The sequence below is a fragment of the Ambystoma mexicanum genome, chromosome 6p (genome assembly GCF_040938575.1).
Source record: "Ambystoma mexicanum isolate Mex_15411 chromosome 6p, UKY_AmexF1_1, whole genome shotgun sequence".
Lineage (NCBI taxonomy): Eukaryota > Metazoa > Chordata > Amphibia > Caudata > Ambystomatidae > Ambystoma > Ambystoma mexicanum.
Genome location: NC_090935.1, coordinates 705,574,918 through 705,599,649, shown reverse-complemented (window position 1 = coordinate 705,599,649; position 24,732 = coordinate 705,574,918).

Sequence of the window (24,732 nt, the reverse complement as noted above, 5' to 3'; positions counted from 1 at the left end):
TTGACAGCTGGGGGAAGCTAAGCTAAACTACGTACTAAGGGTTATTAGAGGCAAGCTATTTTGCATCAGAGAAATGGCTGCTTGAAACTTGAGAACCACAGGCACCCATTCCCCCTTCATTAAGATGTTGGTTGTCAGGATGAGATACGCCTCACTCTAACATGTTTTGGTGCTGTAATAGTAGACTGCTGGATCTTTTTCCAATCCAGGCAGGGCCTGTAGGGACAGCACAATGCATTTGTCATGCTATGTTTGGGCGGGGTCCAGCGTCCTTGTTCCTTTCTCCCAGAGGTCTATCCTGCTGTGTCCCCAAAGCCCTAAACTCTTCTCAGAAAGAGCAGAAAGCCACAGGCTAAAATTAAATTTCAATTAAATGAGTAACAGAAAAGTACAAAGGTGAACTGTGAATTCCACAAAGTGCATTACACAGCTGGGTGCACCATCCCTTGGCCGAGAGGAGTTGTAGGGGTTGCAGGAAGATGAATAGAAGCATGATGACAGTGAAGGAAGAGGCATTGCCGTCGAGGGGGATGAGATGGACCATCTAATAACACTGATGTCTCACTGGCCTCCGTCGGAGCCTAAATGGGGAATCAAGGGCAACAACAGGCATACGATAATCATATGCACATGAGTGAGCTGCACCTACAATGGGTCCCCTGGAGCCAAGAAGGTATTGCAGATGAAGGGGACCCATGTACTTAATTGATGTATTTATCTGCTGACTGTGTTTTTTTATGTACTTAATTGATACATGAATCTGCTGACTGGGTTTTTAAAGAGAACATCTTCTGTACTTTTTCTCTAATTGAGACATACAATCTTTAAAGTAACCACTTAAAAACAAATAACACAAAATACAAAAAAGATCCTTAATACCTTTTCGCTAAATTGCAAGTAGCCTTTTGGAAAGATTATTGTGATAAAGCCAAATGGGACACACAATTAGTTTACAAATCTGTCTTATTCTGTGAGTTAGTAAAATATAATAATAAAAAAGTGCTTCAATACTAAATGGATTTTTTAAGCATTTAGTTGGCCATTTGTAAATATGGAGAAATCTTCGGTCCACTGACCCCGCACGTGTAACTGAGCCCAGTGCATGGATTCCACAGGTTTACATGGTTTTGTGAGATTTGGTGATGGACCAAATTCTCATCAAACTCATACATTTGGACGGGTTCATTGGGTTTGGCAGGCCAATATAAACCTCGTCACCATTATTAAAGATCGGGAAGGCCAATCAAAGCACTAAAATTTCTACAGAGCTTCAGTGGTCACAACAAAGGTCAACCCCACAATTAACACTGGCAAGAAGTAAGTGTGTGTGTGTGTGTGTGTGTGTGTGTGTGTGTGTGTGTGTGTGTGTGTGTGTGTGTGTGTGTGTGTGTGTGTGTGTGTGTGTGTGTGTGTGTGTGTGTGTGTGTGTGTGTGTGTGTGTGTGTGTGTGTGTGTGTGTGTGTGTGTGTGTGTGTGTGTGTGTGTGTGTCACACAAGGTGGACACTGGGAATCACTCCTACCACTTACTAATAGGTCCTAGATGTTGGCACTTATGTTGGGAATTTGGCAACAGTTACTGAATATACTACACTGATTCCAATCAATTGTGTTATTTTCTCTTTCCTTTTAGATTTTTGTTTTATCACACAGTACTTAACGGCAGCCCCTGAATGCATTCCCACCGCAAATAAGTAATTCTATGATGTTCTCTTTGCTTCTAGTATTTTGTTTCATCACAAAAAAGGGCACACTTAAATTCAGCCAGTCAATATAATTCAGTGTTTCCAGAGAATGTTCTGCTTTTCTATTTGCTCGTAACATTTAGTCTGTGTGTACATAAATGGACATTCAGTTACAGACACTCAATGTAATCGCCTGCCTTCAAACAATTCTACAATTTTCTCTTTGGTTCTGGTATTTTGTGGTTCTCACCACAAAAAGATTGCCCACGCATTTGCAACCACCCTACCCCTTTCACTTCATTACACACTAGTATTTTCCTTTGTCAGAAAAAAAGATGGGGTTCTATTTTCAGCCAATGAATGAAAAATATTTTTTCCAAAAATGTTATGTTTTTCTCTTTGCTGCTATTCATTTCTTGGCACCCAAAATATGTCACTGCATGTTACAGCCACACAATCTATATGCCTGTCCAGAAACCTTTGTATTGCTTTCTCTTTGTTACTAGTATTTTCTGGATCTACGTGATCTGACCGTGGCTGATTTTTCCGAGACGGAAAAGTTTTCATGTGAAATGTACGAACCACAAAAGGTTTGTACATTTCCCATGCAAAAACACATTCAAAATCCCTACACAACCAAACCCCCACCCACACCCACAACACCCCAACCACCCACCCACACACACAACAACCCCCACCCACACCCCCACCATAAACAAACCCTACTTACCTTTTCTTCACGCTGAGTCCCTGCGGCGCCAGTTCCCTTTCACTTCTGTGATCGGGAACTGGTGCCGCAAGGTCCTTTTCTTTTTTATTTTTTTTTATTTTTACAGAAGGCTGAAGGGGTTTCCCCCGCAACCCCCACTCACTATACTGTAAAGTATAGTAAGCGGGTGTTTTGCGGGGGACACCTCCGAAGCCCTAATTGTTTTTTCCTCGGTTGGGCTGCGGGGGTGTCCCCCGCAACACCCCGTCACTATACCACATAGTATAGTGAGTGGGGTGTTAAGGGTGACACCCACGCATCCCCCTATTTTTAAAATTATTGTCGGTTGTGCAGCGAGGGTGTCACCTCCAACACCTGCTCACTATAATGTATACCTTCAATTCATGCTACCACCAAAGGTTCGTACTTTTGGTGATTGAACCTTTGGTGGTAGCATTTTTCCAATTTTTTTGTGCGTTCAGACATTTTATTCGGTCATTTCGTACAATTCTGTATTTTCTTATCTCATCACATAAAATGCACAGTACAGGTACTGAATGCATTCTCATTCCATTTTTATTGTGGGCATGTATACTCACTATCTAGTAGAACACAGAAGTGTGTGAGTGTGTGTGTGTGTATGTGTGTGTGTGTGTGTATACTCTTTTATTGTCTGCCTTCCCCTCAACTTAACCCATATTCATTGTTCTATCTCCCCCTCAATTGCTGGCAACCTTATGGCTCTAAATATGCCTAAAATACTAATCACAAACTCTAACTGTGTATGACTTACATATAGACTTTGAGACAAAACTCATGAACATACTTTAGCTAAACCCAGGAGGAAAGCTTGGTTTGGCTAATTCATCTAAAATTCGGATGATTTATAATTTGGCCAAATAAATTCTTCTTAGCTTACTGGTCAAATATAGTAAAAGAAACCACTACGCATCTCCATCCACAAGAAACAAATTGAAAGGAATCCTTCAAAGCAGATAAAGAAAAGAAACTTCTACTAGCAACCATCTTTCAAATAATCTCCAACTGCCAATCCTAACTTCTATCGGTCACATATAGTTAATTTCTGCATCAATACATTTCTTGGAGTTGTGGCAACTATACAACATCACATCCTACCCGTAAAAACGAAACAAAGTTAACTATCAACAAAATCCTGTAGCCACGTGGAACAATGCGACACATTTATTTTGTTAATCCCAACCTGTATTGCTTCATCCGCTCGCCAATGCTTGTTTAAAATGTGCACCGACAAGAAGGTCCGTCCACTTGGTTCCTTCTCACACCTTATGAATGCATCAATATAGAATGTAAAAAACTTTGTTGGCAGAGGCCTCAGTTTTAAATGGTGACTCGTCCCATTAGTAAGAAATGTTTACTCAGATAAATCCATTAAACAATTTACATTCATTCATTCATTCTCCAATTATGGATGAGGAAAAATCAAAGAATCTTAATTACCGTAATTTTATTTTTTTTTTTAGCAGAAAGAAAAGAATTGAAGACTTGTATGTGAGTCCTTTTAGTTGTCGGGTGTAAAATGCTTATTATATGTGTAAAATGATGTTTTAAAATGGAGGTGAAAAATTATAAAATGTATTTTTGTACAATTTTATGTTTTGATAATGAAAATTTGTAAAGGTTTTTTCAAACCAATATACAATAAATAAAAAAAAAATAATAATAATTAAACAATTTACATCACAATAAAACATCAAATATTGTCTATTGGAGGACCACATGTAAAATATGAAAGAAAAATATATTAAAGTAACTCATTATTCGTCTAAAACAGATGATTATATATTGAGAGCAAATGCTAACTCTGCAGATATAAAGCACAATCCAGCTGCAATACAATTGAAGCTATGCTAAAAACAAACATGCTAACTGTATTTAAGTTCAGTGGATGTGATCTTCCAGGCAAAATGTATTCAAGACACCATGAAACCAAGGGGTCTTTTACCAACATATCATCAACATAGGTTGCAAAGTAAGAGTCTTAATAAGTGGAATAAGACATTGTAAGGGTGCAGAAGTAATGCCCAGGCAGAATGGTAGCATGTTTTTGGATATAGACTTTTATTACCAAGAAAGGGTTGGAAAAAGGCCTTGCTATCCTTAAAGCTAAGCCGGGTTTCCCTGGCTCAAAGAAAACGAGTGAAAATGTCAGAATGTCCAAAGGTAAATAGTCTGCCTCTGTCGCCTCTCCAAAAGCCTACTTCTTTCCCTAACACTAACAACTTAAACCAACTGTGCAAGGATGATCTCTTTCCAAAGTATGTTTCGTGGTAGTTCAAATGTACATAAAAGTTCCCAGACTCATAGGCAAAAAGGTGATTAAAGAAAAACAATGTTGATCAAGGTAAGACTTCAAAATTAGGTTTGACTTCCTTTCCCCTAGATATCTGCATGTCTCACTTTCCTTCCTTTTTGGCTTGTGCAACCTTTTATCCTCTTAGGAAAACATCACAGGACAATTCACGGGCATATGTTGATTGGATTTACAGTTCTGTATCCTATCAACTTGATACAGTTGGTTATCAAGTGTAGGATGCCTTTTATTTTTCTTCTCAATGACTCAGATGGGTTCAGGTTCTTGACTCACAATGTAGCTTGTTTCACTCTCCTGCCAAACTAATGTCCTCTCAGGGCTCATGTGGGATTGCGTTCCAGACTCGCAGTTTGGTATCATATTAGTTTGGTTCACTCTATTGCCAAACATATGATTCCTGTCATATCTGTTCAGTTCACACTCCTGCCAAACATATGTCTCTGTGTTGTTTATTCTTATGGTATTGTGTGTGTTTGGTTCACTCTCTGTGATATCTTGGAAGAAGGTGAGTCCACACCACAATGATTCTTGTCTTTGTTATTCAGGTTCATCTAAATGGCCCTTTCCACAATCAGGCAGCTGAAACTGTCTGTGCTTCAGCAAGGGGCTCCCTATATACACCTTCTACATTCGACTATGACATAATACATCCTTGAGATGAGGTCCAGTCTGAACATAAACAAATAGATTCAAATCTACACATATGCCTAGATGTTGCTTTGGCTGGTGGCAAGCACCATTTTGAATGTAAACCTTTTGCATAAGGTCAAGTGTGCACAATTTCACACATCTCCCTCCATTTCCTGACACCAAGGAATAGGTTAATCTCTTGCAAGACACTTGGGCTTTATTGAACACTCTTCCATCCTCGAGGACAACTGCCCCACACAAATCTTCTTTACCACTACTGGCTCTTCATACCTCCTTTCTCTTTTCTACACAAATCCAGGCTTGAAAATCCAGACCTTGTTCCCTTTTGACACTTTTACCCGTCTGGCCCTTTTTGTACGTTGTACCTCCTTTTCATACTATGTTTCTTAATCTACACCCTTTCTTTCAAGGCTTCCTGGTCCTCTCCACAAATCTAGACCTCCCCAGCCACGGTGGACACACTGTGTTAAAGGCTTTCCTACTCCTGAGGACCTGAAATGGTACCAACCCTGTTGTGGCATAGGGAGCTAGTCTGTACGCGTATACTCTTTGGTGACTTCCTCTTCCCAGATTCTTCCTTCACTGACTGACCTCTAAACTATACCATTAGTTTTTGGATGGAAGAGAGATGACTTGACATGAACAACAACAACGCTGGACAAGAATGCTTTCATCATGCGTGACGTGAACTGAACGCCATTATCAGATTACAATCTGCTGGGGAAACCCTCTGTTCGGAACACTCTGTCCAGAAATGATACTACTGTCTGTGTGACTGCCTCCTGCACAATGCATGTCTCCACCCATTTAGAAAAAATATCCATGAATGCAATGATATATTTGCTTATTCCATTAGACCCTGTTATAGGCCATAATAGATCAATGGCCACAAGTATCCCACGGCATCTCTGGAAATTCAATTTGTTTTAAAGGTTGAAGGATGAATCGTAGTGTCTTGTCAAACTACTAACAGATATCAAAACACTTTATTATGCTTTCCACCTGACTGTCCAACTCTGGCCAGCAGGAGTCAGCCCTTAGGTGACCCTTGGTTTTGAACTTGCCTTAGTGCCCTTTGTGAACTAATTCCAACAATATGTTCCTAATACCCTGTGTGGGAACACCTCTATTGGATCTGAAGAATTAAACTTCCTGAACACTGGTAATGATTTAAGTGACACTTCTCAAAAAGCGCCATTCATTTTATATTGTTGATTATGCCCTTTGGTTTACATGTGTTTCGGCCCCAGGGCCTTTTTCAAAACCAGATATAAGTCCAGAAAGTTGTAAATTTGCCTCATACACATGAGTATAATAATTGTCAGCGGTGTCAATCTCAGGTTAATCCCTTGGTTGTGCTGTATTCACAGAGCTAAAATCTCCATCTCTGACCTTATAATATGCACTTAAACCATCCTCCGAAGTCCAGCTAGACCAACTGCCTCACAAACATTCCATTGCTTTACCTAATTGGGTTTCTTTACTCTCTGCCTCTTTCCTCTCAGCTTCCAGTATGGCAGGACCACAAGTCCAGAATACCTCTCCCTCTAACTCTTCACCCTTGTCACTGGCCTCAACATGACAGCTTTCATATCTATATAAAAAATCCACCATGACATTATCTTTCTCAGATATATGTTATACCACAAATGGGTGCCCTTGCAGTGCAGTGACCCTCCTCAGTATCCTTCTCACTACTTCCTTGTATTTGCAAAAGACGGCCCCTTGTCCATTATTGCTAGCATCAATGCCTAGTAAAGTTTTGCATGTGACGTCAAAAATACTGAGTACTGGCACATTTATGATAACACTTTTGATGTTTTCAAATTCTGCTTGACAACTCGTTGACCACTCAATCAGAATGTGTCTGTTTTGCATAATTTGGTCTTGGACTTAGGCGACATGCCTTGACGATTGCGTTTGTGTCCCAAGTCTTCAATTTCATTCACTCTAAATTTAAACGTATTCTTTTGCAATGTTAGGCCAACTTTGTTCAACATATGTAAACAGTCTTTGATCATGTTCTTCTAGTGAGCACCCTGTTATTAGGATGCCATTTTGGAAAAACCAAACTCCCTGAACCTCACTGAATAATGTGAGCATTATCCTTTGAAAATATGCAGCAGCTGACACAAGGCCAAAATGCATTCTTCTGTATCGAAATGTGCCCTCCTGTGTGACAAATGTGGTGAGGCTTCTAGAGGCGGAATGTAAATTGTCCTGATGGTAGGCAGATGTTAGGTCTAGCGTGCTGAAATATTTGGTACCCGCCATCATGCCCACCACCTCTCCTATGTTGGGAAGGGGAAATTTGTCAATGACTACACACTTATTCAAGGCTCATAAATTGACATACAACCGAACATTGCCATTCCCCTTGCCCACTACTACCATTGAGGAAAGCCATTCCAAAACCTCTACCCCTTCTATTATACCTTGTGAAGGCAATTCTTTTATTTCCTTGGACATGTCTCCTCTGACTGCTATGGGCACACAAAAGGATTTTGCAGTAAATGTTATGGAATTTGAATTGAGAGTGATCCTGTGGGAACAACCCTTCAGAAAGCCAATTTTCTCTTCAAACACCCTTGTGAAATTGTCTTCCGGCGTTGTTTTTTCACTGTAAATCTTGGCCTTGTGCCCAGGTACTCTGGGGTTGATAACAATTCCCAACTTTGCCTGTTCAAACCAGTCTAGTAGATTTCCACCTTACTTTGAGACATAGACATCTGCACTTATCCTCTAGTCATGCCACACCAATTGTTTCTTAAAATCCCCTACAAACTCAATGGGTATGCCTCCATAACCACTGGCTCTAACCCGTGGTGCAAGCAAAGTAATATTCTTGTAATTCTCTTTCCATACTTTGTGATCTATAATGGAATCATCTGAACCAGTGGCAGCAATATTAAGATCCGGTAGAATTTTTCAGATGCGTCTACCTGCAAAATGTAAGCTATGCGTACGTAAGGCTCTGCGCTTTTCTATACTAAAATTGGGACCATGTACTGCCATTACATAGTCTAAAATATCATCTTTCCAAATCTCCCACATGACCAAGGGTTCCCTAGTTTGGGTAGGAAGTGAATAGGGAGAGCGCTCATTTTTGTAAGTGTGCAGAATGGGTTGCAAGGATATACAAACTGTAAGCACAGGCACAATCAACAACCAGAGTAATCGTAAAGCAAAATTTAGAGAGATTGCAAAACAATACCCAGTACTTTTCTGATGTAACATCCCAGATGCTAGTTATTACTACAGTAAAAGTAAAGGAGCATGTACATTAGGAGAAACATCTAGTAGGTGATAAGACAATGCTAGTGCAGTGAGGATGCAGATTTGCACAGTAGCATACAGTGAAACAAAATATCAGTAACAAAGTAATGTAAATTTTGCAGCAGTGTGCCTGAGGTGGAAATGGGGTTGCCGGTTTGCACTGTTCAGCGGTGGGATTCTGACCTAAATTCCGGTTCTGGATTGAATGATTAAAAAATATATATATCCTTATTCACCGCTGTGGGCCAGGAAGTGGATCAGCAGCCACTGAATAACCTCTGCATTCACTGCCGTGGCCCAGGGAGGTAAACAGGGGCCAGTCATCACTGTGAAGTGGGAAGCACACATCCTAGTCTGTGTCCGACATCCGGCGTGCAAGACAAAGAGGTCCTCTCCTCTTCTAATGCTTTGAGAGCCTGTTTAGCAAGCCGGGAGGCATACAGGAGCGAGTCAGTGTCCTTTACCCAGCACCGAGGGGGGTGCCTTCAAAAGTCGGTGCTCTTTCCCAGCACTGAGGGAGGTGCCAGGGGAGCTCACTCCCAGACCCGAAAGATGCTGAACTTCACAGGAGACCCAGAGGGCTCACTCCCAACATCAGTTGGCTGGTGGGGCTCCAGCAGACCACGTAGCAAGCCAGGAGGCTTGTTGAAGTGAGTCAGGACAATCTCCTGTGATGGTTGAAGGCACGCCACTGTACGCTCATGCCACAAAAAATACAAACCGCAAGGGAAAAAAGGCCAAGAGATTCTTGGAAGGATAACAAGTTTTTAATTGCACAAAAATAGATAGACCAGCAAAGAACTCTACTGCATGAGAATGTTCTGCTGAAAAATTGTACACGCAGAAGGTTATAAGGCAAGACATCATCATTACTACATCATACATACAGTAAAACCTACTATATCATTATGGCATGCACCAGGGAAACTCGGGGACTAGAACAGGAGGAGGCTCAAGATCATGCTGAGCCACACATTCTTCACTCAGTTCATATCGCACTCTCTGCACCCAAGGTTTCCACCCTTGTTTTGGACTATAATTTATTCCACCCTGTACCTCATATTACAAAGTGTGTAGGGATAACAAGTAGTCGCAACAGATAAAGAACAAAGGGACGTTTTGATGGGAATGAGCAGTGCAGGTCTTTCTACTATCAGTGCTTGGGCCTGTTAAGGTATCTTCGTTGAGTCTGTGTTTACAGCGCAGCCTTGCAGGGACGAATGATTCTACCATAACTACAAAAACTGGTGGTTCCTTATATGTGCACTCTAAATCTATGCAGTTATATTTATATTGTGTTTGTGCAGGGTTTCTTAGCGTGCCCATCTGACATATGGCACATCACAAGTGTGGTTATGGTATTTTCCTTACTCTAAAGCGCTTAGGGATGGGAGAGGTTCATTTCTTTCCCAACACAGGGAAAGATTTCGAACAGCACACGTGACAGGAGATCCACTCTCCACTTCAGTTGGCTATTGAGTACCAAGCGAGGCACCAGTAATCAGAAATAAAAAGCAGTGACACGATGAAAACAATGATGGAGCCAAGGCAGACCAAAATACTGAATTTCTGCATGAAGGTGCCAGGAGTCAGGAGTCCATCCCTGCAGGACTGGAAGTTGGGATTATGAGAGGAAATAGCAGCAAAAATCCCCAGGACTCAACGATTGGGAGAGGGGTAAGCTACAGCTCATCGGCAAATGTGATCTCTTGGAAGAAGGTGAGTCCACACCAAAGTTATTTCCTGTCTTCTTTATTCAGGTTCATCTAATTGCCCCTCTCCACAATCAGGCAGCTATAACTGCCTGTGCTTCACCAAGGGGCTCCCTACATGCATCCTCTTCATTCTATGATGTCATAAAACAACAGCCTGAGCATGAAGCTCAGTCTGTACTGCCCCCAATCCCATAGGGGGCTCCCTTCTCCATGTTATCCTCTCTCAGTGCACCACCCCCAAGGGAACTATTGTAGTGTGGCTGCACTGCACTGGCCCCATGGAAAAGGTCTCCCCCTAGAGAAGAAGGGATGACATCCTCAGATTACCAACCTGTACGCAAACTAACCCAAACAGAATAACATCATCTCAATGATACAAATCCTACAAACTACTAGATGTGAGACATTAACATCTAATAACCGCTAATATAAAATAAAAGGACAAACAGAATAGAACAAGTAAAATAGATCAAAGCAGTGAAATGGATAATAAGAATAAATCATACAAAAACAGTAACGAGATTTAAATTAATGAAATGGCTGAAATATATGATGAATGAAGGAAGTGAATGGAGTGGATGAAATCGTTAAAATGACAAAACATGTGGAACGGATGAATGCACTGAGCGGATGAATGCGTTGAGCAGATGAGTGTGTAGATTGGATGAGTTTGTAGAACACTGGAGCAGATGAATGTGCAGAACGGATGAGTGTATAGAGCGGATGAGTGTATAAAGCAAATGAGTGTATAGAACGGATGAGTATGTTTAGCGGATGAATGTGTAGAGCTGACGACTGTGTAGAGCGGATGAGTGCGTAAGTACAGAGAAGTGTGAACGCAGGAGTGTGTAGAGCAAATGAATATGCAGAACGGATGAATATATAGTGTGGATGAGGGTGTAGAGCGGAAGAATGTGTAGAACGCTGGAGCAGATGAATGTGCAGACCGGATCACTGTATAGAGGGGATGAGTTTATAAAGTGGATGAGTGTATAGAGCTGATGAGTATATAGAGCGGATGACTACATATGAGTGAACGACCTTGTAGAGCTGATGAGCAGATGAAGGCATGGAAAGAACGAGTGCATAGAGTGGATGAGTGCGTGGAGCGGATGAGTGCGCAGAGCGGATGAGTGCGTGGATCTGATAAGTGAACCGAGCGGATGAGTGCAGGGAGCGGATGAGTGCGGGGAGCGAATAGGTGAGCAGAGCGAATGGGTGAGCAGAGAGTGATGGGTGAGCGGAAGAGAGTACCGAGCAGAAGAGTGCACCGAGCGGAAGAGTGCGCAGTGCGGAGGAATGTGTAAGAATGGAGGAGCGTGTAGAGCGGATGAGTGCATAGAACAGACTAGTGGATAGAGCCAATGAGTGTATGGAGCAAACGAGTGCGTATTAGCAAATGAGTGCATAAGAAAGGAGGGGTGCGTAAGAACGAGAGAGTGTGTAGAGCGAGTGAGTGCGTAGAGCGAATGAGTGCATAGAGTGGGTGAGTGCGTAGAGCGAGTGATTGCGCAGAGGGGGTGCGTGAGTAGAGCAGGTGAATACGTAGAGGGTGCGAGTGCCTAGAGCGGCCGAGTGCCTAGAGCAGACGAGTGCCTAGCGCGGACGATTACCTAGAGTGGACGAGTGCCTAGAGCGGACGAGTGCCTAGAGCAGACGAGTGCCAAGAGCGGATATGTTGCGTAGAGTGGATGAGTGCGTAGAACGTAGGAGTGCGGAATACATGAAGAGCAGATGAGTGCCTAGAGCGAAAGAATGCGTAGAGTGGATGATTGCGTAGAGCGGATGAGTACGTAGAGCTGCTGAATGCGTAGAGCGGATTGAACGGGTGAAGTATGTGGATGGAATGAGTGACGTATATGGATAGAGCGAGTGATGTATGTGAATAGAACAGATGACGTATGTGGATCGAACGGGTGACGTATGCGGATGAAATGGGTGACGGATGTAGATGGATGACGTAAGTGGATGGAACGAGTGACGTTTGTGGATGAAACCGGCGACGTAAGTAGATGGAATGGGTGAACAATATGGATGGAACGGATGAAGTATGTAGCTGGTACGGTGAAATATGTGGATGAACTGCATAAAACAGCTTAGAATACACGGAACGGATAGGAATAGAACAGATTTGAATGCATGAAATGGATTGGAGTGCGTGTAACAGATTGGAATACGTGGAATGGATTGGAGTGCGTAGAACGGATTGGAGTGTGTGGAAAGGACTGGAGTGTGTGGAACGGATTGGAGTGTGTGGAGCAGATTGGAGTGTATGGAGCAGATTGAAGTGTGTGGAGCAGATTAGAGTGTGTGGAGCGGACTAGAGTGCGTGTAGCGGACTGGAGTGCGTGTAGCGGACTGGAGTGCGTGTAGCAGACTGGATTGTGTGTAACAGCCTGGGGTGCGTGGAGCGGACTGCAGTTCGTGGAGCGGACTGGAGTGCATGGAGCAGACTGGAGTGCATAGAACGAATTGGATTGCATAGAATTGCGTGACTTACATGGAATGGTTTGGAGTGCATGGAACGTTTGAAAGAGCATGTAACCCATCCTATCACATCACCACGCTTACTCTCGTCTTTACAACACCATTCAACTAGAACACAGAGATACTATGACACCATTCGGTATAACTGTTCTACCCTTGCACTTGCGCGATCTGAATGACACCTGGCCTAGTAAGATCGTTGTCTGTCTCCCCTTGTTTTCCCCCCCTGCCTCGTCACGCCTTGAAACACTTGTGTATAGGCGCGTTACAAATGCCTTATCATATCATCATATCATACTAACATCTGCCGCATACTTCCCATCACTCTAAGTAAACACTGCTGGTTACACTCCCCCCAGCCAGGTGTTCTCCTCAGGCCTAATGCAGCCACATTCAGTCTGGATAAATCCTGCCGAACACATACTCCTGATCTCTCAACCACCACACTTACTGTTAAGAAGCAGCTATTACACGAATGCCACACCAGCTGCACACATATCCGGTGCTCACACACACCTTTGATTCTCTCAACTCTCTCTACTGACTCGAACTCCGGTTCCCAAGGGCATTCAACCTACCAGCGCCTTCAGACCCTACCAATGATACATAAGGAGCGATATAAATGCAAAGTAACATAGCATAACATAACATAACATAACATAACATAACAAGGTCTTTTGAGAAACATTGGTCGGCTAGCCTGCTGTAAAGTAATATGATTCCTTTCTTAATTGTTTTCAGCACAAGATAAATATATATTTGTTCAAAACTGGAAAAATATATGCCAAGAATGTCTTTAGTGCAGAGTCACCTGACTTAACTAATCAAAGATCATTACCAGGGCATTATCCCCTACATCATGTGGAAACCGCAGTAAAATATTCAGTGTTATTGAAGAAATTCAACCAGTCCAACGACTGTAAAGTATCTCGGACAAAGGCTATCCAACTGGCTCCTACAGTTGTCAAAAGATAACCACCAAGTGTAAGACTGGAGGGAACTACACAGCTATTTAAGCACATCCCAATTCCAAAGGGGATCAGAACCAGCATAAATCTTGGATTTTGGCATGTATCACAAAGGTAGAGATGAGGGTTCACCGTTGACCTTGGTACACCTCAAAAGGATCTCAAGAACGTACATTGCACTATGAATGAACAAGGCAGTTTGCACAAAACGGGTACCCTTCGGACTTGAGCAAGTCAGTTTTTTGGGCTTTTCCTGAGGTTTTGATAAATGATTTGACCAGTCCTGCCTTCTCACATCTATATAAAGGATTGCATTTGCAGGAGGGAGTACTCGCAAGCATTGTTAGGCACATGTTCATTTTGTTGTTGGGTCGAGCGCATGATAAAGCATTCTAAGGTACACTTTATTTTGTAGGTGTGAGGAGACTATGCTAAAGCAGTCCGTGTAACACATTTATTTTATAGGCAGAGGAAAGCATGCCAATCCATTCTTAGGCATATCACATTCTTGAAGGTGCGATGAGAGTTCGACAAGCATTATTAGTCACATGTCAGTTTACATGCAGATGGGTAAACTACAAGGTTTTGTAGACAAAAAACATTTTTGTAGGTGGGAAAACAGCACCCCAGGGCATTATTTGTCACACATCATTTTCTAGGGGGGTGAGAGAATATCAAAACCTTCTTAGGTGCACAAAATTTCTGTAGGTGGAAAGAGAGCATGTCAAATCATATTAGTCGTACAGTGATTTTCTAAATAGAGGAGAGAGCACTCCAGAACATACTTATTCACACGTTTAATTTATAGGTTAAGGAGAGAGAACTCCAAAGCATTGTTAGTCACACATGATTTTGTAGGCAGAGGAGGAGAGAACACCAAAGCTGCTGTGCAGTCTGCTTATTGCACTACAGTCGAGTTACATAGATATCATGTTGGAATCTGCTGCACTGCCCAAATGTTGAAGGGGTGAAGTAGGTTCATGGTAATGTATCAGTTGGGCGTTTATTTCAGTATGCATTGGAAAGCCCAGAGAGGATGTGAGTCTGTGTGCCAACCATCAATCCTTGATTGCAGATGTCTTCTTCTGGAAGAAGGAGTGGCTGCTTCCTCAAGTGAGTCAGGAGCTTTGGAAAGGAATGTGTGCAAGCACCATTGTTACACTTGTAATCAGCAACGGAGGAGGAATTTCATGGTTTGGAAGTTGATCCTCTATCATCTGCGTTGCAATAGAGAGAAGAAATAACATCATCTCATGAGGTAAGGAACTGTCACAGCTCTCAAACAAATGTTGACGTGTCTAGTTGTTTCACAGGTAAAAAGCAGCAAGCACATATTGCCACCTGAAATATCTGAAAAAATATGTTGTGCAACGGGGCGCTGACAAGCAATTTGATCACTTCTCCCATGTTGGCTCATATGAGGCTGCATCTTTAACATGTTTGCTATAACGCTGATGACACCCAATGAATCCTAAAACTCCTCAACTCGAACCCCAATTGTCAGTTGACCTTGCAGCCTGCCTCCTTGACATTGATGGCTGGATGACTACAAACCACCTCCTCTTAAACCCCACCAAAACTGAAATCATGGTGTGTGGCAACTCCAAACTTCTCCCCCACCCTCTACCCTGGCCATCATCCATGGGCAATCCATCGACCACCTCAACCTCTGTAAAAAACCTTGGATGCACTCTCGACTCTGACCTAACCCTCTCTCGCCAAATCAACATTTCTAAGTCCTGCTACTACCACCTCAAAATTCTTAGACGCATTTTTCCGTACCTTTCCTTTCCCAACAGACTTGCCGCTCTGCCCAATCTATTGTAATGTCAAGACGGGACTATGCCAACTCCTTCTACCTCGGAGTCGAAGCTTACCACCTCATAAAACTACATAGAGCACAAAACGCTGCAGCCAAATTGCTTCTAGCACTTGGCCCAAGAGATCACAGCTCTCCAGCTCTCAGAACTCTCCACTGGCTCCCGGTTGGACAAAGGGTGACCTTCAAAACCTTATGCATCTCCCACCGAGCAATGCATAAAACCGGACCTCTTTACCTACAGGGCAAACTAAAACCCTACCACCCACGGCACACTCAAAGATCAAACTCTGCCCTCCTCCGAGTGATACCAAAAACCAACTCAGTCAGGTTAGGAGGATCATCATTCTCAGTCTTGGCCACCACTCTGTGGAACTCGCTTCCACCCCACATTCGACAAACCGAAGACTACATGTCTTTCCACAAACTAATGAAAACGTGGCTCTTCCCTTAAAGAATCGACGCTTAGAACAAATGGAATAAATAGTCACAATAAACCAGAAACCCAATGTTGTTGAACAAAGAAAACAATAGAGCAAAGGGACCCGATCAAACAAATAGAAAAACTAAAATGGATAGACTGAGTAGAAAGAAGTGGACGAAACGGATGAAGTGGATGGAACCGATGATGTGGATGGAACGGCTGAAGTGGAAGGAATGGATGAAATGGAAGGAACGGATAAAATGGAAGGAACGGATGAAAAGGAAGGAACGGATGAAATGGAAGAAACGGATGTAGTGGATGGAACGGATGAAGTTGATGGAACGGATGGAACGGATGAAGTGGATGGAACGGATGAAGTGGATGGAACGAATGAAGTAGATGGAATGGATGAAGTAGATGGAACGGATGAAATGGATGGAACGGATAAAATGGATGGAACGGATTAAATGGATGGAATGGATGAAATGGACGGAACGGATGAAGTCACTCGAACAGATGGGAAGGATGGAATGGATGGATGGATGGAGTGGATCAAATCGATGGAGTGGATGGAGGTGATGAATGAATAGAAAAGATGAGCGGATGGAGTAGATGGAACAGATGGTGTGAATGGAATGGATGGAACGGATGGAACAGATTGAACGGATGGAACAGATTGAACGGATGGAACAGATTAAACAGATAGAACGGATTGAACGGATGGAACGGATTGAACGGATGAGTGGATGGAACGGATGAGTGGATGGAATGGATGAGTGGTTCAAACAGATGAAGTGGAAAGAAGGGGCCAAGTGGATCAAATGGATGAAATGGATGGGAAGGATGGCATGGAGGGATGGAGAGGATCAAATGGATGGAGTGGATGGAGGTGATGAATGATTAGAAGGGATGAGCGGATGGAGTAGATGAGTGGGTGGAACGGATGGAAGGGGTGGAGTGAATGGAATGGATGAAACAGATAGAACTGACGGAAAGAATGAGTGGATGGAACGGATGGAGTGGACAGAATGGATAGAATGGACAGATCGTATAGAGTGAACGGAACGGATGGAGTGGATAGAATGGATGGAGTAGATAGAACTGGATGGAACGGATGAAGTCGATGGAGTGGATAGAACAGATGAAGTAGATGGAATGGATTGAATAGATGGAACGGATTGAGTAGATGGAACAGATTGAGTTGATGGTACAGATGAAATAAATGGAAGAGATGAAGTGGACGAACGGACGAAGTGGACAGAACAGATGAAGTAGATGGAACGGATGAAGTAGATGGAATGGATGAAGTGGACTGAACCGAGGGAGTGCATGGAACGGATGAAGTAGATGGAGTCAATGGAACGGATGGAGTGGATGGAACAGATGGAGTGGATAGAGAGGATAGACTGGATGGAGCGGATAGAGTTGATGGAGTAAATAGAGTAGACAGAGTAGATAGAGTGGTTACAGTGGATGGAGTAGATGGCATGGACAGAGTGGACAGATTGGATAGAGTGGATAGAGTGGATGGAACAGATGGAACGAATAGAATGGATGGAACGGATGAAGTGGATGCAGCAGATGGAGAGGATGGAGTGGATGGAGCGGATGGAGCAGCTGGTGCGGATGGAGTGGACGAAGTGGATGGAGTGGATGGAACGGACGAAGTGGATGGAGTGGATGGAACAGGTGAAGTGGACAGAACGGATGGAGCGGATGGAGCGGATGGAGAAGATGGAGTGGATGCAGTGGATGGAATTGATGGAGTGGATTGAGTGGATGTAACGGATAGACTAGATGTAATGGATGAAGTGGATGGAACGGATGAAGGGGATGGAGTGGATGGAGCGGATAGAGTGGGTGGAACCGATGAAGGGGATAGAATGGATGGAGCAGATAGAGTGGATGGAACAGATGGGACAGATGGACAGATGGTACAGATGGGACAGATGGGACAGACGAAACATATGGAACAGATAGAATGGAATGAGTAGATGGAACGGATTGAGTAGCGGGGACAAATTAAGAAGATGGAATGGATTAAGTAGATGGAATGGATGAAGTAGATGGAACAGATGAAGTAATTGGAAGAAATGAAGTGGACGAAGTGTACAGAACGGATGGAGTGGATGAAACAGATGGAGTAGATGGAATGGATTGAGTAGGTGGAACGGATTGAGTAGATGGAATGGGTGAAGTAAATGGAAGAGATGAAGTGGATGGAACCAATGGAGTGGATAGAACCAAGAGGGTTGATGGAACATATGGAGTAGACAGAGCTGATGGAGTGGATGTAGCGGAGAGAGTGGATAGAGCGGACAGAGTGGACAGAATGGATAGAAAGGATGGAACAGATGGAACAGATGGATTAGATGAAATGGATTAGGTAGATGGAACTGATTAAGTAGATGGAACGGATGAAGTAATTGGAAAAAATGAAGTGGACAAACGGACGAAGTGTACAGAACAGATGAAGTAGACAGAACGGATGAAGTCAATGGAACCAATGGAGTGGATGGAATGGATGAAATGGATGGAGTAGATAGAATGGAAGTAATAGATCGAATGGAAGGAGCAAATGGAACAAATTAAGTAGATCGAATGGATTAAGTAGATGGAACGGATGAAGTAATTGGAAGAAATGAAGTGGACGGATGGACGAAGTGTACAGAACAGATGAAGTAGATGGAACCGATTGAGTGGATGGAACGGATGAAGTGGATGGAGTAGATGGAGTGGATGGAATGGATGAAGTGGATGGAACGGATGTAGTGGATGGAACAGATAGAACGGATGAAGTGGATGGAGCGGAGGGAGCGGATTAATCGGATGGTGCAGGTGGAGCGGATGGAGTGGATGGAACGGAGGGAACAGACGGAAAGGATGGAGCAAATTGAATGGATAGAACAGATGGAGTGAATGGAACAGATGAAGTGGACGGAACAGACGATATGGATGGAACAGATAGGAAGGATGGAGTGTGTGGATGGAATAGATGGAGTGGATCATGTGGATGGAAGGGATGAGTGGATGGAGGGGATGGAAGGGATGGAGTGGATGGAAGGGATGAGTGGAAGGAGTGGATGGAGTGGATGAGTGGATGGAGGGGATGGAAGCTATGAGTAGATGGAGGAGATGAGTGGATGTAGTGGATGTAGTAGATGGAGGGGATGAATGGATGGAGTGGATGGGGGAATGAGTGGATAGAATGGATGTAATGGTTGCAGCAGGTGGAACAGATAAAGTGGATGGAACGGACGAAGCGGGTAGAACAATTAGAGTGAATAAAACGGATAGAGCAAATGGTACGGATGTAGTGCTTGGTCACCAGCGCGTTACTGATAACCACCCCTTGTACACCATAACTCAACAGGAACACAGCTATACTATGGCACATCCTAATTAAACACTGATAGCTTAGCACTCACCGCTAGCTTACGCCTCTCCTCAGACCTAACGCAGCCAGAACTCAGTCTGGGTGTCCACCCTCCAGACTGAACACGTCCAACTGATTTCTGCTAAGAAGCAGCTATCATGCAACTACTGCACTGGCTGCACATATATCTGGTACACCCACACACTATACAACTTCTCTCTCTCTATTGACTTGAACTACCGTTCGCAAGGGCGTTCAACCCAGCAGCGCTTTGAGATCATACAAATTATACATAAGGCGCTATATAAATGCCAAGTAACATTACATAACAAAAGGAAAAGGGTAATTGCCCACCTTTACACCCATCTACTACAGGAAATGGACACTTTGGCATGACCATCCTGTTAAATGGGAAATCATATTGTGCCTCCTTCTAATATATATTGGCCTAAACCTAGTTGCTCTGCGAAGAAAACCGTGTTGCAAGGTTCCGATTTTAGATCGACTTCGCCGCCTTTTTAGGATCATCCACCATTTTGATTTCTGTTCATATGTAATTCTGTGTACTAAAATAGTGGACTGTGTTTCCAACCAAGCCTTCCCGACCTTTGTGCCTAGTTAATGGTTAGGCTGTCCGCGGGCCGAATGTTTAGACTGGGTAATGAGACCTTGTCCGGTACATGACTTGTGGTCTTAGGATTGTCTGCCCCAGCAAGCCTCATCCACGAACATACATCGAGGACAATGTAATGCAAATGACGAACGTGGACACGGGCTAAACTGTATTGTGAAGGGATATGTGCTAAGGCTTACTGCTAAATCCAGGAATACACTTTGCCATTGTAACATGTTTGAAATGTAAACCATTGTAATCTGTGTGCATATTATTGTATGAGCCATAAGTGAACTCGGCACAAACTCTAGACCACAGACTATTAACCTGTAGAGGGGCTGGACATTATTACTGAATTGCATAAATATGCGAATGTCCAGATGTCCAGCACTCTCACTCCTCACTCTGAAGGGTTGGTGCTCATTGTGATGTATTGAGAGCCAGATAGCTATCTGAATTTCTGTTTCTATGTAACTGTACAATAGATTAAAGATCTGTGAATCTTTATAGCCCGTGTTTGGTGTATTTTCTTTTGTGGTACTCAGCCTCGATATTTCCTTTTGCTTTTACAGATGGCGCCTGAATACGGACCCTCAAGATTGATGCCATCTCGTTCAAGGTTGACGCGGCTATTGGACCGCGATCGAACGGTGAAAAAGGGGGCCCCTTTCTTGGATGAGACGCGATCCCTCAACAGTACTGCACGACCCGATCCCTGGATGGTGAGCCTGCGGTCTGAGACGGCATCTTGATGAGGGTCCATATATCGAGGTGGGCAGTTTTGCCGTAATCACCAACCACGTGGGTCCTTTGTTGTCCTTAGTTATCCGATCGGACCACCTTTGTCCTTTGATCAGGTGAGTGGCGACCCGATTCTTAATTATCCTGATAATTTGTTTTGGGGCATTTTTCTTGCGAGTACAATTATTGACCAGGTAACACCAGGAATCTGATATGCCTGAGAAATTGTCTGCCTGCTTCAGGGCGTTATTCCGCAGTGACAGACAATCTTTGGAATTTAGCCATCCGGTGCCACAGAAGGGGTCGCCGGCTTGTACTATGTACTGTAAGCATGGCATTGGTTGTATAGTGTTTAATGATATTTGGCACAGACAAACTAGACATGCTTCCGAACTTCAGTGGCCAACCAATGGTAGTTTTGAAATTCCTCGTATAGGATATTTAGAGTCTATATCGTTAAAGAAAAAGGCTAGACCTGCAGCATTTGATGTATTACAGAATTGGAAGAAAGAAGCTATGCAGCAACTTAAAAGTAGAGAAAAACATGCACGCCGTCATTTGTTCAATGCAGAAAAAGCATGGTTGTATGATCAAAATAAACAATCTGAGTCAGTTAGGAATATGGATATGGCTTTTCAACTTGGTATCCAGAAAATATATCCGTCTAAAGATTTTCATGTATCTGATGAGTTAATTGACAAACTTCTAAATGAACGAAGGCCTGGTGCCACTGCACCACCTCTGTATGTACCTATTCCTGTTGTTTAACCTCTTCCTGCTGTTGTTCCTCCTTCGCTAGTAATTCTTGCTCCTCCTATTGTTCCTCCTATTGTTCCTCTTCCTCCGGCTGTTGTTCCTCCTCCTATCGTTGCTCCTCCACCTGCCCCTCCGCCTTTGCCTACTGTTACGGGTTTGGTAGATTTGCCCTCTGCACCAGTGATAGCACCTTTGTTACCGATTGCACAAGATTTGACTACTCTTCCTCTTCTGAGTGATTCTGCCCCACTTGTAGTGGATAAGGGAGCCGAATCAAAGATTGTAACTCATAATACTGTGTCTAAAGAGAGAACGCGCGATTTGACTGCATGGGCTAGACAGTGCATGGAGAGGGGTGAACAATCCGATGTTTTTGCCACACACTCTAATCTAAAAAGTTTTCCTGAGAAAAATGTTTTTATCGAAGGGTTGGGAATTAATTTATGTGGAATATGGAATAGACTGGATGATATAGGTCTCCCAAAAGTATTGAGGGATCTGAATATTTTAGCATATTGAAGAGATACTGCAGAGAAAGTATATGAGCACGTCGAGAGGGTTTTTGAGTATAGAAGGGAGTTGGAAAGGATACAGAATGAAGAAATTGATGGTGGTAGTTTGAACGCTATTTTTGTACAAAAACGGTTCCTTCCTTGTTGTACGTCGATTAATGAGGAAACACGAATTTGCACAAAAGATGCAATTAGATGGATTTCAGACATGTCGATACCTCCTATAGAAGTATATGACACGTATAGTATAGTATACGCCAGAAATGCAGAGGAAAGTGATACAGGTAATGGTAGAATACCTGCAGGATGAATGTATAAAAAGAATGATTTGTTGTCCCGCAGAATTATTGAATATCTATAAGAGAGCTTTTTTGTCTGACACTCCTTCTGCTGCTTTAGCGCTCAATTTAGCTCTGTTGCTCAGTAAGCGTTCTGAGTTTCCTATCTCTCAGTTGCCTATGAGAGAGCTTCCGTCGACATTTGTCCCAAAAGTTGAGGTTCCAGCTAATGCCGCAGCAGGTACAGCTGCTTATGACATTCCTGCACATTATGTATCACAGTTTGTTCACGTCCCGTTCTCAAGACAGGAAGTGAACACCATCATACATTCCATTCCTGATATTAGAAAGTATCCGACCGGGTTCTACAAAGAGATAGAATATGTCTTGCAGTCGTCAGTATTTACTCTAAGTGATATAGATTTGTTATTTCTTGTGCTCCTACCCATTGATTTGTGGAAACAGATTAGGGCAGTAGATGATGTAACAGGGTTAGGGGACACATAGGATAATATAGCTAGACAAGATAGAGATAGCCCAGCTGGCGAGAAACCGCCACAGGTAATACTGACTTTGCCCGATAGAATAGTCACGAAATTAAAAGCCATAATTCCTGAAAGAAGGAAAAACTTACTTCTTGTGTCCAAGGGAAGTCTGAGAGTGCTACCGAATTCTTTAATCGGTTTGAACAAGTGTTTTCAGATTTCAGTGGACAAGATTTGAGCACAGAGTCTGGAAAACTATTATTTGTAGACAAATTTGTGCGTGGATTGTTGCCTGACATCCAGTCGCAAATGATGTCTTCTGAGAGTGTTTGGCAAGCTAAGTCTCAGTCTGATGTATTGCATATGGCTCAGTACTATGAAAACCGAGTCAATAATGAATAAGAGAGAATCGAAAAGAGAAAAGGTGACCTGAAGACTAAAGTACTATTGCAACAAATTGTTAGAGGTCCTAGAGGGGGTAGAACACAGTTTAGGGGACAGTATGTTCCACAGGGTAATGTGCCGTTGGGTTCTGTACACGCGTACCAATTTGCTTATTGCAGAGAAGGGGGTCATTGGTGAGCACAATGCCTGATCCTCCAGCAGAGGTCAAATAACACATTTGGTAACATGGGTAGATGATTCAGAGGCCGCCCTGGGGCCGGGGGTCTTGGGAGAAGCCAATTTTCTCAGAATTCGCAGTCTTTTTCACACGACAATAAGTCACTGAGTGTGGATAATAGAAACATTTTTGATCATCCTTCTACTGCATATCTTTCTGAAGACCTTTCTTTTGATGACATTTTGTTTCGCTAGGATTGCCCGAATCAGGGTTTGGAAAGGTCCCTATGGTGAAATGATAGTGGGAAATAGGAAACATCTATTTTTGATAGATATAGGAGCAAAGAAGTGTTCCATTGACCATTCACGGGTTCCAAACATTTCACTGTCAAGGTAAACCAATGTTTCTGTAGGGTTTTCTGTACACCAGTAGTTTGTCCGGTTTCTTCGCCGGTACCAATTACATTGGGTCCATTCACGGATCACTGTCCATTTCTTTTGACAACGAACTGTGGAGAAAATTTGTTGGGGTTGAATCTGTTGAAAGAATTAAATGCGGTAATTCATTGTTCTTTGGATGGAGTGCATTTGACGATTTCACCACAGCAACTTTCTGTCTCTCAGTTCCTGACTAGACCTTTGCTGCTGGAATTTAGTGATGTTCCGGAGTGTTTATGGGCAATTGATGACAATGATGTTGGTGTTCTACAAATTGAGCCTGTTAAAAATCATTTTGAAACACGGAGTAAAGTTGCCACGTAGTCCTCAGTATAAGATTTCGTTTGATGGTGAGCAAGCTTTATGTGCATAGTCTCCGGTTTTGTAGATGGTGGGGTAATTGAGGAAATTGCAGGTAGTTTGTGCAATAGTCCGATTTCGCCTGTGTATAAGAAAGGCGATAATTCAATTCCTTTTCGTTTTATCATTGATTTACGCACCATCAATAAAATTGTTGCTCCACAATTTCCTATTGTGCCTGATGTAACGAGGATACTAACCATGCTCCCGGTTTATGCTACTCACTTTAGTGTTGTAGATCTTAAGAATGCTTTCTTTAGCATTCCTATACACAAGGATAGCAGATACCTGTTCGCGTTCACCTTAGGGGGACACTCATTTACATTCACCCGTTTGCCACAACGGTACACGGAAAGTCCGAGCATCTATAGTAGGGCTTTGAAAGAGCAGCTTGACACACTCGAGTTGCCTACCACTTGTACATTGCTTCTATACGTAGATGATCTACTTTTAGCTGCTGACTCAGAAAGTGCCTGTAAGGAGGGCACCGTGTTGTTGCTTATTCACCTAGCAAAACACAGACATAA